This window comes from Falco rusticolus, chromosome 5 (genome assembly GCF_015220075.1).
Source record: "Falco rusticolus isolate bFalRus1 chromosome 5, bFalRus1.pri, whole genome shotgun sequence".
Lineage (NCBI taxonomy): Eukaryota > Metazoa > Chordata > Aves > Falconiformes > Falconidae > Falco > Falco rusticolus.
This window is the reverse complement of record NC_051191.1, coordinates 876,587-893,242: the sequence shown is the minus strand read 5'-3', so window position 1 is coordinate 893,242 and position 16,656 is coordinate 876,587. Positions and strand designations below refer to the sequence as shown.

The window sequence follows — 16,656 nt, the reverse complement described above, 5'->3', positions numbered from 1 at the left end:
AAATACAAAGTATTAGCTTACAGAAAGCAACATATGGATTGTCAGTAGAGAATAAAGCAATATGCATTTTATATATTCATGTGTTAATAAAAACCACACAAGGTAATAAGGATGCTTTACTCTTCAGCCTCCCTGTAAGACATTAACAGTGCAGTTTAGGATATGTGTGGCTTCTAGCTCTGACAGTGACACGTGTAGGTGACACCAAATGTGTAGTTAACACAGAAATAGCAGGTACCTACTGTTAATAATACAGGTATCCTAAATACATCCTAAGGGAACAAAGCCAAACAGCTCACAGGGAGGTATGTAAACGTAATGGCTTAGGGAGAGAACAGAACACATTTAAAGATTGCATCATGAGTTACGCAATGAGACTGATACTCTTCACAACAAGACCGTGATACTGTAAAAATATTAAGAAAGTTTGAAAGGTTTTTCTATGCTGAAATGTGTGTGCTCATTGTCAACACTGAAGAGTACTAAACTTAGATTTTTTTTGTTGCAATTTTGCAGCTGTATGCTAATCCTTACAACAGCTTTCATTTCAGAGGGAAGCACCTAATAAGGAAGTGGGAATTCAATTAGTCTATATTTTTCTAGCAGTAAACAGATGGAACATCTCAAAGTAAACACAAACTATTCAAGGAACACAATTTGGTGAATGTATTTACCAATATTAGCAAAGATACCATTCTATGAGCAATAGGGCGGTTATTGCTCAGGACCAATGGCAAAAGAGCAAGTGTCATTGTCATTTTTTTACACTCAGTTCTCCAAAACTGGCAATTAGAGAGGTTCTCATTGATAGCATCATGGCAGATAACATAAAATAAGAATGAGAGAAAAGAAAAGGAGAGAAACAGAAGACGACAAAAACAGCAGGGGAAGCAAAAAACCCCACCTTTGAAGTACTGTAGAGGAAAGTCAGAATCAAGCAAATAAATAGGCTTGTGGGCTTTTGAAAACTTTCAAGTTGTGAAGATGGAGAAAAAGAAAGACATAGTGAGTGAACAGGTGGAAATCTGTTTTAGGCACTGGTTCCAGCTGGGTTGGGTTAGGTCAGGAGAATCAATTAACAAGCAGCAGCTTTTAAGGCAAAAAAGTCTGAACATCAATGGTATTTGAAGAAAAAGAGGAGTAAATAAGCAACTGTTGTGGCATAGTCCCTCTCTATGCTCCCTCTTGCTCTTGGGATTGACATTGCTTTAAACGCCCAACCATATTTGTTTGTAATCTGAAGGTGAAGCTGTGTATTAAAGAGCTTCCAGGCTGGCATTTGTTAAGAGGAACTTCTGCTGAAGTACACGTCAGACCTTTACTAGGTTTCTTTGCAGGAAGATGTAATCCAGATGGGTGTCAATCAGATCTGCTTTCAAGTGTCAGCCCCACATTCAGACCTGCACATGGTTTTCTGGCAGGATCCATCCCAAGCTTGCCTGTGAGTTGGGCCCTTTGTGAGGCACCACACAGCTGCTTGCTCTGGAGTTGAACCCAGATCCTGCCTTTCTATGAGGCAGGGATGAGAGGAACGGATGGGGTTTCCTTCTGCTTAGAAACTTCTTTCTCTAAACATCACCAGCCTTCACAAACTCAGCTAATAGCCTGCCTCAGGAAAAGCATTTATTATTTGCCCTGCCCCGTGCCTGAAGGCTGGAATTGCTGGAGGATACAGGCTGGCCCAACACCCACATACCTTCCTTCTTGGAGCCAACGCAGAGCACATGGGAGCAGATGAACTATCCCAGCAGCCATCTTTGGGTAAAGGCTTACATGCTCTCACACCACCCCTTAATGTGGGTGCAGGGTTCAGAGCCCATTGCAGACAGGCAGCCCACCCCATACGTGAACGTGCAGCAACCCCCTCCATCCTGGGCATCCTACCTGCTGTTTCCAGCCCTCACTTGCTGCTGGAAGAGGGCAAGGGACCACAAAATCAGGAAAGGCTTGGGTTTCTGCAACCATTGTCATTCACTGTGGACATACAGATGAAGCCAGGATGGGCTTGTTTCTCATGAAGATGTCTGTGAACTGGGTTTGGACTCCTCTGCGGGTATCAGCTTCCTCATGACAAATGCCTTCTCTCAACTGCAGCTCACTTCCTGCAAGCCAGAGGTGCTTTGGTCCCTGCAGACCAGGCTGTCTGCCACTCCATGCAGAAATGACCTCTCCAACAATGCTGTTTCTCCTGTTCCTCCAAATAGCACGTTTTACACAAACTGGTGTGCTGGCAAGTTCTGTTTGAACAGAAAAAACTACTTCAGTATCACAGTGATCTTTCAATTTTGTCCCAATAATCTTGCTGGTATATTACGTTGTGCTTTGGGGCCAGCAAAGCCTCAAAATGATGGTAGGTTTTTGAGCAAACAGCAAATATTAAAAAAATAGATCCTGCCCTCAAAGTTTATAGTTCAGAAAAAAAAAAAAAACCAGAGATAGGGAAAAATGGAGGCGGCATATAAAGTGAATAGAGTTTGTAGTTATGTTAGCTGCACTGTCCTCCTTATTCCCCACCAGGGAAAAAGAATGGGAAGTAGATAGGGTGTGAGATAGATTATTTCTTACAGACATGCTCATTCCTCAAATTCATTCATAAAAAGTAAACAGGGAAGAGAGGCAGGGCACTGTAGCACTGCAAATTGTGATTCTGTGAAATTACACTGGAACTTTCTAATGCATCAGTGCTTGTCACTTGAAATTGCTGCCCAGTGATGGATTATGTGAAAAGCACAAAAAAAAATCATTTTTAGTCATCAAATTCACCTAACTGTTGGGAAACAGGGTTCATGAACACAGATCAAAGAAAGTATCTGAGACTCAGGGTACGAGAGGAGATGAGAGGGTCCTCCTAGATGTGTGAGAACCCGTCATGGTTTGAGCTCAGACAGCAACTAAGTACCACACAGCCACCTGCTCACTCACCAGCCCAGTGGAATGGGGAAGAGAATCAGAAAAAGGTAAAACCCATGGGCTGAGATAAGATCAGTTTAATTAATTATTATTATATTTGTGTATATATATTTAAAATTAATAATAGGAAGATGATGATGATGATAATAAATATAATAATAAATATAACAATAAATATAACAATAAATATAATAATAAAGATAAAGAGGAGAGGGAGAAAGAGGAATAAAACCCAAGGGAAAAAAGCAAGTGATGCACAATACAACTGCTCACCACCGGCTGACCGATGCCCAGTCAGTCCCTGAGCAGTGATTGCCCCCCACCCCCAGCCAGCTCCCCCCAGTTTATATACTGGGCATGACGTTCTATGGTATGGAATATCCCTTTAGCTAGTTCGGGCCAGCCGTCCTGGCTGTGCTCCCTCCTGGCTTCTTGCGCACCTCCTCACCAGCAGAGCACGGGAAACTGCAAAGTCCTTGACGCAGGGTAAGCACTACTTAGCAACAACTAAAACATCAGCGTGTTATCAACATTATTCTCATGCTAAACCCAAAGCACAGCACTGTACCAGCTGCTAAGGAGAAAACTAACTCTATCCCAGCCGAAATGAGGACAGATCCCCGACAAAAAGAATTACTAATAAAAGAAAATAAACCTTTTAAAATAAACCATTGATTTGTTGTAGCAGGGGCAACTGCAAATGAGCAATGTTGTCTGTGGCCATAAAAGCTGCCACTGTCAGCCTCTTCCTGATGCTGCCTAGGATCACCATTCATTAGACCCAGGACCAAGATATTTGGGACTGGTACCCTGGGATGGGACCTGCTTCTATTCCCTATTACATTAGGTGTCCAGCTGGAACTCTTCTGGATGATACTTCTAGGTGCTGATACTCCCGCATAATTACACTGCTATTCTCTGGGAACCTCTGTTCACTCTTCCTTTCTGATGCAACATTAAGAACCAACACCCTATTCTAGTTTTATTTTCTAATGGGTTGCCTTGATGAGTTGGACCACTGATTTAAGATGTCTTCATTAGTGAAAAGGATGAACTTTCCATTCTAGAGAGACTTTGATCAACCTTCTGAGAAAACAAGTCAGCTTATGAAAAGCACCAAAGCAAACCTGTTGCTCAGGAACAACACAAATGCCTGCTTGAGACCCAACTTTCCAGACTGGGGCATACTCACATCAGGTTCATCTTCTGAGCAGCTGAGAATCTCTCACAAGTCTCTATTGAATTCTTTTTCTCAACCATTTTTCCCCCTGGAAGGTTTTAATGTCTCTCTCCAAGTTCCAAAATTAAGAGCTGATTTAAAGACCTTTTTTTTCTACTCAGCAATCATCATCTCCTGAGTCCAAAGCAAAGACATAGCTGGGTTTCTCAGTCCCAAAATAGTAAGAATTGGGCATTTGGTTAATGACATGGTCAAATCAACATGTTTTTTCCATCATTTACCCTTTGGAAAAATTTACTGACATTTTCAGGAAAAATCCATCCTGAGACAAATGACAAACTGCAGTCTAAGAAAGCTATATAACTGTGTCTTATTTCCGATGGGAAGCACTGAACAGCTTTAACTGTGGCTGGCACCTGAAGAAGTGAGAGTATGTCTGCACCGCATGCTGCAGCTTCAAGCATATATCTCTGAACTAGGGTACACCTGGCCACCTGAGCACAGAGCTCTGCTCTGTGGGCTAATTTGTCATTCAGACAGAGGGTTTATTAATTTAGTGCTGAACATCACACTAATGCAGCCACGTTCAACAGGTAGCCCAGGTACCACTGAATCCCTGAATATTTAGTAGTGCATCTGCATCGTTGTTTGCCTTATGGCCTTGCATTTTCTTGCACTTGGTGTAAGCCACTCAACACGCTGCAACTTCATATACGCGATATAAGCTATCCTCTACTAGTAAGCCATGCCTCAAGATGGTAACAGTTGGTCCTCAAAATTTCCTGTGCCAGGAGAATAACTTATTAATTCCTTTTTATTGAGACGTGAGTATTGTTGTGTCCCCAAAATGTCCATGCTTGATGAAATGCAGTAAAACAGTGGCATAGTAGCATGGTCTACATCTGTTGTAAGCAGTGGTCTTGCAACAGCAAACTGCCACAGCAGATGTGTTCTGCAACATGATTTTATCTTGGGGAACGAAGCTAAAAAAATTCAACCACGAAGTCACTGTGGCTTCAAGGGATTCTACTTATATGTATAAATATTTAAAGGTTCAGATTTGCTCATACATGCTATCCAGCCAGAAATATCTCTGGACTTTTCAGCGAAGCTTGTAAATGTTCAGAAATACACTTGGATACAATAATGTGCCAAAAAATATATTGCATTACAAGAAAGTAGGCATTCACCAAAGAATATTAGAAATGAAGGCATTACTCTTACACTAGGAGCAAAACTACAGCAACAAGTACTTAGGGAGGGGGAGATGGGACCAGAGAAGGACAGCAAGGCAGGCAGAGGCAGTAACATTATTGCCAAGGGTGCCGTCCCACAGTACTTGAGCAAGATGAGTAAAGCAGGTTGAGTGACAGTAACTACGGTCAGCCAAGGGTCCATAGTTTCTGCACATCCACTAGGCAAGTCCATGGCAATAAGGCAGGTCCAAGCTTAAGTAGGAAAATCGAGTCAGCAGATTAGAGTCAGGATCAGGATCAGTGAGGCAGTATCCAGAGCAGCCAAGAGTTGCTGATGCCCAGAAATGTTCATAATAATGCAGACCCAAGGTTATGCCAAGAGGTCAGGTGCAGATGGTCAGGGTAAATGGACATGGCTGCAACAGAGCTCAGGCACAAACAAGGGCAGGGGTCTGAGCTGAAATGCAGCTCCAGAGTGAAGGAGCTGTTTCGCACAGCTTTCCCACACAACACACCTAAACACAACTAACCTGAACCAAGGTTATGCAGAAGTACCATGTCAGCACCGATCTTTAGCACAGGCAGACAGCTCGGGATGTGGGAGTGTGCTCAAGGGCCTGACAATAAAAAGTACAAAATGAGATGTGTAACTGGCATGTTTTATGCCCCACTTGTCATATATCACCAAACCTAGCTGGAAAAAGAACTACTCAAGCATCCCAGACGGGACTCAAAGTGCCAGGACTGAGAGAGGAGAAAGTGGCAAGTAAAGCAGAGACAGTTTTTATAATTCAAAGGCATATTCCTTTAGTTCCAACATGTGCTAGGACAATTTCAGCTTTCCCTAACTGAAGTCAGATGACGAAAGTTTTCTAGGGTGACCTGAATGCATTCTTGCTGTTATGATCTGGTGTCTGAACCTATCTATTGGTCAAAAAACCTATCAATGAAATTCACTTGACCAGTGGTTTTAAATGTACCACTACTTTGGTGTTAAACAAGACAATGTCTCAATGTAAGTCAGTCTTTTGGGATCAGCTTTGCCTGAACAAAATGCTGCAGGCCAAATATAAATCTAATTATCCTCCAGCATCCCAGGCTACTAAAACAAACACGGAAGTGTGTCAGCAGTTTTATCAGCTAAGTTCTAGAAACTGTTTCATAAGAGGTTTTGAATGTGGAAATGGCTATAGATCCTGCGTGCTGTCATCCATTGCATCCAAGGCTTGGAAAACACCAATTCAAAGAAAAGTGGTTATGAAGTTTTGACTGTAAAAGGTAACACTCTTTATGTCTAATAATGTTGACACTGAAGTACTACTAATCCTCAACAATTTGCTTCTTGGTTCAATAGAAGAATGTGGCGCTACAGCTGCTATTTTGAGATCAACATCTGTCCATGCCTTATGGAGATTTTGACTTTAAAAAGAAAACTAACCTAGCATATGCTGGCTTCTGGAATTTATAGAATACTATAGAATGATAAAGCATTAAAAGCATATTTAAAATTGCAATATATGAAGAATGGGAAGTGTCAGGTGACATAATTAGCTAAAAGAAATGCCATGGAATTCTGAAATGTTATTTACATATAAGGAATTTGGAATACAATGGCCTGAGACTTTCAAGTCATGGACGGTTATGCAAGCCACGTACAGGTGTGGTGGGTAAACCAAGCATTCTTAGTTACAGAACTCACAGCCAAATGCCAGAAGAGACAACTCTGCTCTTCCAGGCTTCCTTGCACAGAGCAATCAAAGGACTTCTACAAAGGATGGAATAAAATAATTTTTTAGAAAGCTGCCTGAACTCAAAGTCCCTAGACAGTGCAGGCATGCCAGCAAATTTACCTCATATGTGGAAATCCCCTTCTACCAGATTGCAGCTTCCAGCTGGAAACCTCACCTGCAAGCTATTATGCTTTTGTCTAAAACATTGAGACGTTTGTCACTTCTCATTCCCACATGTAAGCATTTATACAACATCAATCAATCACCTTCAAAGCTGAGGGGATCGTACTCCTTAAATTTCATATTCAGATTTATTTTACAGCTTCTTATTTTTTTCTGGCTTTAATCATGGGCAATGACGCAGCTTTCAATCAGTACACGTGGACACATTTCTTCACGTATAGATGTTTCTCCAGTATTTACACCTCTAGCTGAAGATGACATATAGGAATTAAGGCACTGAAAACATGTTGAAAGTCAGTATAGCCAAGAAGTTGTGGATAGGTATGTGCCTATAACAAACTTTTAAAAGAACATTATTTAACTGTGAAGTAAAGTAGAAAAACCATGAGGATCACCCAGCCCTACATGACTATTCTTGAGCATCTACCCAGCAGTTTGAATGTCCTATTGAAAAAAAAGAGTGTGCTCACGACATTGAATGTTGCACCATCATGCCCAATGGGAGATACCTGACTGTAAATCTTTCTCGTGTGCCTCACTTCACCATTTAAAACAGTTATTTTTAAGGAAAAGAGTAAAAAAGAACCAACTAAGTTCAGAGGCAACATTTTTGTTACCAGGAATCAGCACTAAGATTTGAAGCCTTGAACCTCTACCATCACAACTGACTGCCTTCAAAACTAGCATGCTGGCTGAGCACAGCAGCTCAGCATGGAGCTCCGACTGCTTCCAGGAGCTAGAAGTAAGACAGCTCAAAATAATGCCCAAGGGCAGGCAGACAACAGACTTATGACCTATTTCTAGGTTTGGCTTGGCTTTGAGGGTAAAAAAACCATGCTACACCTATAATCTATAACTTTTGCCTTAAAGAAGACCTCTTCCACACAGTATTGTTTTCCTTGACCTCATTCAATACAGCTGCTGTGGCTGGTAAGCTGGGAACAAGGGATGCTGAGCGCCTGTGTGAAATGGAGCGTTCCTGTGCAGTTGCTAAAATTATTATGAGGACTGAAAGAGAGAGCATGGAAATAGCAGTTAAAATCTTATAGTTCCTCTAAATGCTGATCAGAATTCTGCATGACACAGAAAAGACTCCTGGAGCCCAGCGCATTTCCCCTGCTGGACATGAAAACCCTTTTATAAACTGAAGAGTTATGAGGGCTTCTTAAAGAAAAGGCAGCAACAGCCCTTAGAACTTAAATCTGTTGCTGATTTGCAGTCTTGCCACCTTCACTCCCCTTCCTCCACCTTCCTTAATAAATGGTTTAAAACATCTAGTGTTTGAAGATTTAAAGCATTACATTTACACTAAAGTCACTAGGATTATCCTTCTGTCCAGCCAGCACTTTAGCAAAGACTCCCTGGTAACAAACATTCAGACACCAGAGAACTCTACCCACAGAGTACAAACAAAAGCACCTTCACGGTACATAAATCCTCTTCCTAACTTCCTAAAGGAGGCTTTACCATGTGCTCAGAAGACAGAGAGATCTGGCTCTTGCAGACAAGTCGAAGAATCTATTTCAAATCATCGGACTCTTGTAGGATGACCTGTTGTTCTTCAATCTCTTTTATACCAGGTAATTTCTAACTCACTACTTTCAAGGGTGGTTTATCAAACATCTCAGAAAAGGTGATTTCAGAGTAACACCCTCTGCCTGGTTTGCATTCTTTCCAGCTATTCAGAGCTAGCACTTTGCTGAATTTACGGTTGACATGTTTCTTAACATTACTCAACTTCTTTGAGGCAGCTTTTAGTGGCAGTTAGTCCTTGTCAGCCTCAGGCGTAGACCCAACACCTACCATGCATCCAGATGCTTCCTTGTGCCTTTGTAGATGTTTCCACCTTCTGCATGGGGCTGACAGACACAAACACTGCTCACATCACATAGCTACAAAAATGCCTCAGGAAGAAAAACAGGCTCCCAAGTAACATATCTGCAGTTTGTGAATAATGACCTACATGAAGAGAAAGATCAGGTACAGAAAAAAAGCCATGTTTCTTCTCCCATTTTCAATGTAATATTTTTCTTCAAGGGAGAAAATACCAATAAGAAAACCTTGCAAAGATTGCTTGCTTTTAAGTGTGCCACACAAGATATGTATTACCCATTTCACTCCAGGATAGTATATTGCCTTCCAATTGCCTCATCTCTTGAATACTGGAAGCCCTGAGAAATAGAGGCAATAAGGTGCAAGTGTCTTATGTCCCAGCCTCCTGGGAACCCAGGAGGGCTGCTAGTGAGAGAGGGAGATCCCATGAAGATCTTACAGGAGCCAGTGGTTGATCTACAGGCAAATGTCCCACGGAGGCATTTTTGGTGACACATGCAGTACACCAGCCAGGCACCTTCATGCCAGGGCCTGGGTCTCCCGATGGGTGCTCCTGCATGCTTCTTTGCAGTACATCTTCCAAGACCCAGTACTGCCTGGTCTTTTGCCATTTCCTGTATAATATGAGCATTTCTGTGGAAGGGACACTATGAAAGCAAAGGCTGGGTTTGATATGGGGTTGGAAATGTCTGTGCAAACAAGGGTAAGTGATCTGAAGAATGCTAACATAAGTGCTATCCTCCCAGTACACCCCAGCATACATGCTCCATAAAGGAACTACCTTATGGATGGAAATCACCCCATCCAGGTGTACACACGTATGTGGGTAAGAATAACCGACTTTTCTTCCTCAAGGGACATCTTTCTCTACCACCACATGGAAGGCAACAGAGAAAGCCTTCTCACCTCTCCAATACATGCTGTATTCAGGTGTTCCTACCCCTGTAAGCATAGTCATCACTGTGCACTTCTGGAGGAACAGCCAAGCTGGAGACCAAAACTGGAACCCCTTCCAGGATCATTAAACCCAGGCAGGACCATTAAAGCTGTTGGTAACAGGGGGCTGTACTCTGACCAGCCACAGACAAACTTCTGCTTCTCTGCAAGGTGTGCAAATGTGCCTGAAGTCCATGAAGCCACTGGGAGAAAATACTCTGCAGTTTCAAAGAAGTGGTGTAGTCTAAGCTGATCATTAGGCATAGGGATGAAGTGGAAGTACCTGTTCTGCAAGGATGCAGGTGCTGGAGACCAGGACACTTACTTGCCTTCAATTTTTGCTGTTTTATTGTTATACTGTCAGTTGCTGCAGATTTAGTCCATGCTCATTTGTGCAGTCCCTAGTGGCTGATAGCCCTCTTTTAGCTAACCAGTACCTGCAAGAGCTCTACTTCAGTATCACACAAGTACCCCAACCTGACCTTTGGCTTGACTGTGCAACAGAAGCTCAGAGAAAGAGGTGTCAGCTTTTTATTTCTCCAAGGAACTGAAGACCAAAGAATTCACAAGTTAACTTGGAGCTGACTTTCCAAAATCCCATAGAGCCAGCAGCTTCTTTGGCACCAGCACGATGAATGCCTCTTAGGTAGGAACAAAATGCGGCAAAACTCAGCATCTGGTAGCAGCCGATATTTTAGTACATTCCTGTTAAAGATGGCAAAGAGGGGCCCAGGAAACATTCTTGGGAGCTTGATATTCAAGAAGAGGCAGGTATCGAAGTCACAGAGGTACCACATGGGGCCCAGTACAGGCATGGTTTCTGAGTGTTTATCCTCAAAAGAAACTGGAAACAAAACAGTGCATTTTAAGATGCATTCATACCTTCTTCTTCTATTACATTTGCATAGGTTGAAATTTCACAACAGCTATGCCCACAATGAAACAATAACTTTTCAAATAACTACTAACTAAAAAGCAGCACAGGCCTTTCCACAGCTGATACCTCAGCCTGTTTCCCGATTTGGAAAGGACCATTCTCAGCACCTGCCTCCATGCCTTTAACATGAACAGAATTGGATCATGGCAGGGAGTGGGAGAGAAAGAACACAGAGAACCATTTGGGACGAGGAGACTCAGGGATGCCTTATGAGCCCCACTAAGAAGCATGTTCTAGCTTTGCAGTACTGTGGCTCTGGGAATAAGATGCTTTTCTAAATAAAATACCCATAGCTATTTGTAGATAAATGTTAATCAAAATCTTGCAGAAATGACTGAGTATCGTTAGGTTTCAGTTTCTGCTCACATATACTATTACAGTCTTACTAGTTACTTCTCAAAATCTGACAGTTTCAAAAGAAATTGGTATTAAAGTGAATTGGTAATGTGGAAAACAGCCTGTGATGCAAAGGAATTAAACACTTCATGAAAGAAAATGTCGAAATCAAAATAAATGGTGGGAGTTGATGTGCAGTCAGATCTTCATTGCCAGAAATGAGAAATTTCCCTCCTTACCCAGCAGTGTGAGCAGCCACCAGGCAACAGCCACCACAAACAGGTTTCTGAGGAGTCTTTCCCCACATCCGTGTGACTGTACTAACCATAACCAATGGGGGATCGTCCTGGTCACTAACCATCCCATGGGGAAGGGTGGTCAGCCTCCAGCTGGCAGGAATAAACCCGATTAGCAGCTTTCTCCAAAAGGAAAATTCACACACCAGGGTCAGAATCACCCCCTGGGCATTTCAGGAGCCTGTGCTTATTGTGCTTCCAGGGAGTGCCATCTAGACATGGCCTCACGATCAGGAAGATGCAAAAGGAAAATGGCTGGGACAGGCGTTTGCACACCAATGCTGCAGTTTGTCTCCCGTACCCAGAAGGGCAGTAAAGCAAGACACAGGGCACTGTTCTGCCTCTGTGCAAAACCTTGCTGAGCTCTCACCTCAGCCTCACTCTCCCCATCTCAGGAAGGAAATAGTGGAGACAGGGAAGGAACACAGAAGGGCAACTAGAATGATGCCTTGCAAGGAGAACTAAAAATGCTGAGGGGGCATACAAACAAAGCTTACAAAATCACAAAGCATAGTAAAAGTAAAATGCACAACTTATCCACCAAACCTTTCAAATACCAGAACTATAGATCACTCATTGAAAATAGCAGGGTATGAGTCTAAAATATATAAACTGCTTTTTTACATGGGTTGTAGTGAACCTGTGGAATCTGTTGCCACAGGGACCTGCAGAAGCAAAAGGTTCAAGCAGGTTCATGAGCAACAGGTCCATAAACAGATACTGAAGGAACAGACCAGGACTTTCCCCCCTAATACCTCTTGCACCATGAATGGGGATATTAGAGGAGTACAAGTAGAATGGACACAGAAAGCAACTAGATTTCTGTGTTCTTCCTGAAGAGCACTTTTGATTGCCAACATCAGGGACTGGTCTGGCCTCATAGGACATTTCTTGCATTCTTGGAAACCTAATGACATGTCCATGAGATTTCCATCAGTCTTCAACAGCATCTTCCTACACAGCATCCAATAAACAGGCAGAGCCTTTGCTGGTGCAGACCTTGAGCAAGGTACAGAGATGTTCATAACTTGAAGAGGAATAAGCCCCTAACAGCCAACTTCAGGGATTCTACGAAGAAAACCACAAAAATGACTGGGGCACAAGCTCAGCAAAGAGCAGGATTAGGGGGAGAATTACGTATTTGACTTGTGCAGCGTGCTGGAGGCTGGGGAGGTCACTAAAACACGAGTCTCAAAGTCTTCATACTTTGAAACAGAATAAAGCATGCTGCTTAGTGGTATAGTCAGAAAATTGGGCCCAATTTCAATTTTCTCTTACTTAGTTCAAATAAAGATAACAAAAAAACTATATAAAAAAATAACACAGAAATACAGCTTTTCCCTGTGCACTTTGGCTCTTCCGGTAGTCTTAGGTCTTCCCAAATATAATGCCAACACTACTACAATGCTTACAACACTAACCTTGCTAACCAGCCAGGGGCCAGTGATGTATACAGTATGTACACAACAGCATTTGTATTCAGGGTTGTTTCACAAAACACTACCTTTTGGTTTTTTCAGTACCTGACAAAATACTGTAATAGGGCAGATAGCAAATCCTCAAATAGTTGCTTGTGGCTTTCTTAAACTCCACAGTTTTAAGAATTGTTACATCAAGAAAATTAATCTATAAAACAAGTAAAACAGACTAAGATGACATCCAGGGTTGCCTACTCTGCTCAAGACAAATCAGTGATGAAAAAGATGTTAATCCCGCTGTAAAACATACTGTAGCAGAATCAGCTGAAATACACTCCCTGGCACTGCCCTCGCCCCACCTCAGCTCGCTGCATCAGTTTCTCTTTGACCTCTTTTGTTTAAGTATAAGCAAGTGGCTGACATGATCTTCCACCAAGTTTACTCCTTCTGGGCTTTCAGCTCAGAATTAAACCATAAGGTGAACCTTACATTCTTAGTTCTATGCCATGCAATTGTTCTTCCACAAGTCCATCATCCAGCAGCGATTGTTTTGCGTTTATTTATTTTTAAATTCTTTCTCTTATTCCTATTTTTAGTAGTTGTTTCTCCTTTTTCAGCCTTCTTAGCAATAGGTCCCAGGCCTGTCAACCCCAAATAACTAAGTTGTGTCTACCACTACAGAAGCCACTTCACTTTTTCCTTTCCATCTGATCCTGTCATGATGCTTTTTCACAGCCCTCTTCCCACTACATTGCTCCCTGGCTGAAGTGCTGGCTACGGCCAGAAGCTACTTTTAGTATTCCAAGTCTGGTGCTCATTTGCCTCAGCAGTGGTTAGCCTAGCCTAATGCAACCATATTTGCAAGTTTATAAGGACAGCTCATGCTCTAATGAATCTCGTTTGTGCTCAGAGGCTTGTCTCACTTTTTAACTGAATTTAAGGTCACAGAAATATGTTTATAAACGTTTTAATATATTATAAATATATTTTATGTTGAACTGAATTTGCATTGCACTCCCTGGTAACGTTTATCAAACACTAATTTTTATAAATATCATAAACCACACATGACATAAAAGTTAATAGAGACAAAGGAAAGTTAATCTTTCAAAATGTAAGGAAACAGAACCCAGATCCTTAATCCAATCTTACCATTTATTTCAAACTGCCCAGGAAGTTCACCCAAATTACCTATATTATTAGTTATTACTGAAGAAGTTGTTTTCTATTGTTACTATGGTGGCCACATCTGCAAACCCAGCTTTGAAGTGACTGTTAATCAGTCCTGGAAGAAAGTGTGCTTAGTTGCTATCAGACCTACTTGGAACTATGGAGGTTAAACATGGTATCTACTAAAGAAGTACGGTTTTCTCCTTTAAACTCGGTGTCAGAAGGAAAACTCTACATTTGATTTGTCTGAACAGAACATGAGGAAAATTTCATAGTACGTGAAACAAAAGGTGGATCCAAGTCCTGACAGAGCAATGCTTGGTGTGACAGTCTGGTTCACCTTAATATGGAGCTCCATGTGCTTTCCAAATATGTTTTGTTTGCTAGCATGAGGCCAACCCACTAAGTGCTTCACATTCCACAAGGTTTCTTGGTACTAACCTTCTATTAATCGGATCATTTTATATTTACACAGTACTTTGAATATGCCTGAACCAGACCTTAAGCTGACAGCAAAACACCTCAAACAGAAAAGTGTAGCTTTCCTTTTAATACTTAACCCATCATTCTCAACATGACTTATGTAACGTGTCCACAAGTACTGGAGTGTTTCACGGCAGAAGGTTGATCTTTTAATTTATTTCCATTCACTCAATCAAAAGTCACACCTGAAAACAGATTCACCAGAAACATCTCAAGTGGCAATAGTCAGAAAGTTTGAACCGTTAAGGAGACAGAAAAAGTCCTGAACAAATGTGAATAGGGGCATGCCAAGCAGATATCCTAATTTAGGAATATTGGATTTATATCTACTTGGAAGTGGTTGCTTTTACAACGGTCAGCATTCAACCACAATTCAAACAGAAAGGCTGTAAAAATATTCAGAATAGTAGCAGCTTTAGATTCAACAGATACAGAAATTCAATGTCTGAGATACATGGTTCCAATTTCAACTGTGATTGTTGATGCAAGCCAAATGACAACTTACAAGAATTATGTCCATGTCAAGTTCAGAAATGTTTCAGTTCACTCACCCAAACTGAATGATAACTTCTATGCAAATATCGGAATTGGTAATGATAAAGATGCTTTCATCAGCTCATTGCTAAGGTAGTACATTTTGTGCTCTACATCACATTAAAACCTGTTTTTTAACTATAACAGGACAAATAAGGCTTGGCCGGTAGGTAATTTCACAACTGGAAAAGGACAAATTAATTTAAGGAACCATAGATTAAAAACTATCACCTGGAATTCTTAGTTTTGTGTTGGTGCAAATTGTGTAGATGTGTACCAGGACTTGACCTGTCTACTTCTGATTTGAGATTAAGAGCTTCTCTTACAAACAGAGAGCCACCTTCCATTAATGGGACAGTAGAGGAGAAGCTGACAGTATGTTCTGCAATGCCCAGTATAGACAGGCTGCAGAATTAGTGTTATTTTAACCCTCCCAACACCAAGACACTCCACTTGCAATTGAAAGCATGTCTGGGTTGGAGTCCCCAGCTATATGAATTCAGTAGAGTTCAACCCATTCTGCAGTATAATTCATAGGTCAGCTCTTGCAACAAATGACTTTGCCACAACTGAGGAGGACTTCTGCTTTCATTTTTCTTTTTTTTAAAAAAAAATGATGAAAAAAACCAGAACTACTTTCCAAAAGAAAGAACTACTTTTCCAACAGAAAATCTTTTACTCTTCCTCAGAAAAAAGTACAGGAGATCTGAAAATACTGTAAATCATAATATTTAGAGGAATATTTTCTTATTATTAAGTTTCCTTCACTGTCCTGGTGAAATCAGCTTAAGAAACAAAACCTCTTGCCTATCAGACAGTCCACTCTTATCTACGATAAATCTGCTCTTTCATTGCAGATTAGTTTGGCAAGTAAAGGAATCCTACTTTGGCATACATAGCCCTGAACACTACCATCAGACAGACACATCTCAGAGACAAACACTTTTAATATGCCATCCCTGAAGTAACTTGCAAAGTAGATGCTTCCTCTTCTCACCGAGTTCAGTTCCAGGATTGTGTAATCCTGGTCAACTTTGGGCTCCTTTCAAAGGCTAGGGGGGATTCAGTGACTCTCAAGGGGTGAAAGGGAGATATCATTCAAAGGTTAAAGCTTAAATTCCCATTCTTTATCTTCCTAGGTAAGCAGCATTTTATTATAGCAACCTAAAATGCTTCTAGGTAGGTGCAGTGCTTCTTCAGCAGCAAGAAAGGTAATGGGCTCTGAAAACAGGTTGCCTGCTTCAGTGCCATAAGCACAGTCCTTTGCAATGCAGAAACCACCCAAAAATGGTCTGTGAGACCAATTTTATAACATGCTGAAATATGAAAGTCAGATGCTGCATCTTGACAGCTGGTACTTCACTCATTCCTGTGATCTGCTGTTGTCTGAATGAATCCACTGGCTTCTCAAGAGCCCTGGATCCTCTGTTATCTCAAGGATTAAAATATTGTGTGTTTTTTACAACTGCTCTCACAAAAACATGGGACAGTAGAAAAGTGTGGCTCAAGATGAT

The 16,656-nt window shown here is 41.5% G+C and overlaps 1 long non-coding RNA gene across 1 annotated transcript; it reads right to left on the bottom strand.

Annotated features, from left to right (window-relative positions):
• Positions 1–45: 45 nt before the first annotated feature.
• On the bottom strand, positions 46–6,104 carry LOC119148094. The gene is made up of 2 exons (XR_005104301.1): positions 5,817–6,104; positions 46–2,237 (listed from the first exon to the last, which is right to left on the bottom strand). It is a non-coding gene; the product is annotated as an uncharacterized LOC119148094 (long non-coding RNA).
• Between the last annotated feature and the right edge of the window lie 10,552 nt (positions 6,105–16,656).